The sequence below is a fragment of the Limulus polyphemus genome, unplaced genomic scaffold (assembly GCF_000517525.1).
Source record: "Limulus polyphemus unplaced genomic scaffold, Limulus_polyphemus-2.1.2 Scaffold11655, whole genome shotgun sequence".
NCBI classification, from domain to species: Eukaryota; Metazoa; Arthropoda; class Merostomata; order Xiphosura; family Limulidae; genus Limulus; species Limulus polyphemus.
This window is the reverse complement of record NW_013677265.1, coordinates 8,103-9,512: the sequence shown is the minus strand read 5'-3', so window position 1 is coordinate 9,512 and position 1,410 is coordinate 8,103. Positions and strand designations below refer to the sequence as shown.

Here is a 1,410-nt window from a genome sequence, read left to right as displayed (position 1 = left end):
CCTCGTGTAGCTTTGAGCGAAAATTCAAAAACAAACAAACAAACAAAACAATACAGTGAATAAAATTAAATAGATTATTTTTTCTTAATTTGTAGTTTATCCTTAAAAACATTTTATCCAAAAAAAAAAGATCTCCACACTTTTTTTATTCCTTGAATACTATTTTTAAACCAACTATATTTCTATAACTTAAATTTTTTTATCCAACTTACCCGACAATATAACTTCCCAAGTAATTTCACTTTCTTCCAAAAGGGGGACTACTTGTTTTTTGAATATTTCGTATGCCTTCTTTCGACCACCAGCTGGATTAATAGCCACTAGAAGGTGGCGCTTTGGAACTAGCTCTAATGATGGTCCAAGGGTTTCTGAAAGTGGGACAAAAATATAGAAGCTGTTATTTTTATTTTATAAAACTGAATTATGGGAAACCCAACTCAAAAGTTATATAATTTAGAAAGAAAAAAAGAGTCGTTGTTAAGCGAAAATTAATACGCGAAACAAAAAAAAACAAAAGGTTAGTGAAGTATTGCACTCAATTTCACTTTCAATGTTTATGATTCATAATACCAATAGCTGGGTTCGAAAGGTTACACATTTTAAATTAGAAAACGTAAAAACTATCAACATTTGTTAACGTTTAAGTTGGAAAGAGGGTGAGAACAAAGTGGGGGTAAGTTATTTTAGCTACGTTCTTTGTTCCACGAACAAAATGAAGTGAAACTCGGGTTAGTGACAAAGAACCCCAATAATATGAGGACAATAAAGATCACTTATTGACCTTTGAGCCTGTTAAAAAAAATAGAGAGAAGAAGTAAATACTTACCGTGCCTTTATAAGGCTTTCGAACTCCAGTTTAAATTGGCACACGTTCATTAGGATGGGGAACCATCTTCCTCTGGACGGCATGCCAGTTCATTGCAAGTTATCCCCCAGCTATTAGGATGGGGAACCATCTTCCTCTGGACGGCATGCCAGTTCATTGCAAGTTATCCCCCAGCTATTAGGATGGGGAACCATCTTCCTCTGGACGGCATGCCAGTTCATTGCAAGTTATCCCCCAGCTAACAACTGAGTACACTGGAACAAGTGGAGTAGAGTGTCTTTGATTTGTAAGGAGATGTAAATGGCCGGAGTGGATTACTGGATCGTGAATCGTATAAAACAGTTAAATTAATCGTATAACACAGTTAAATTAATCGTATAAGACAGTTAACTTAATCGTATAACACAGTTAAATTAATCGTATAAGACAGTTAAATTAATCGTATAAACAGTTAAATTAATCGTATAACACAGTTAAATCAATCGTATAGCACAGTTAAATTAATCGTATAGCACAGTTAACTTAATCGTATAACACAGTTAACTTTTGATTTAACTGTGTTATACGATTAAGTTAACTGTGTT

The 1,410-nt window shown here is 33.8% G+C and overlaps 1 long non-coding RNA gene across 1 annotated transcript in view; it reads right to left on the bottom strand.

Annotated features, from left to right (window-relative positions):
* LOC111083857 overlaps nucleotides 1–1,147 on the bottom strand; it is a 6,350-nt gene extending 5,203 nt beyond the window's left edge. The window contains exons 1-2 of the long non-coding RNA XR_002609284.1: nucleotides 827–1,147; nucleotides 213–368 (exon numbers count right to left, since the gene is read on the bottom strand). This is a non-coding gene — a long non-coding RNA (uncharacterized LOC111083857). The remainder of the gene's footprint in view (nucleotides 1–212; nucleotides 369–826) is intronic.
* Between the last annotated feature and the right edge of the window lie 263 nt (nucleotides 1,148–1,410).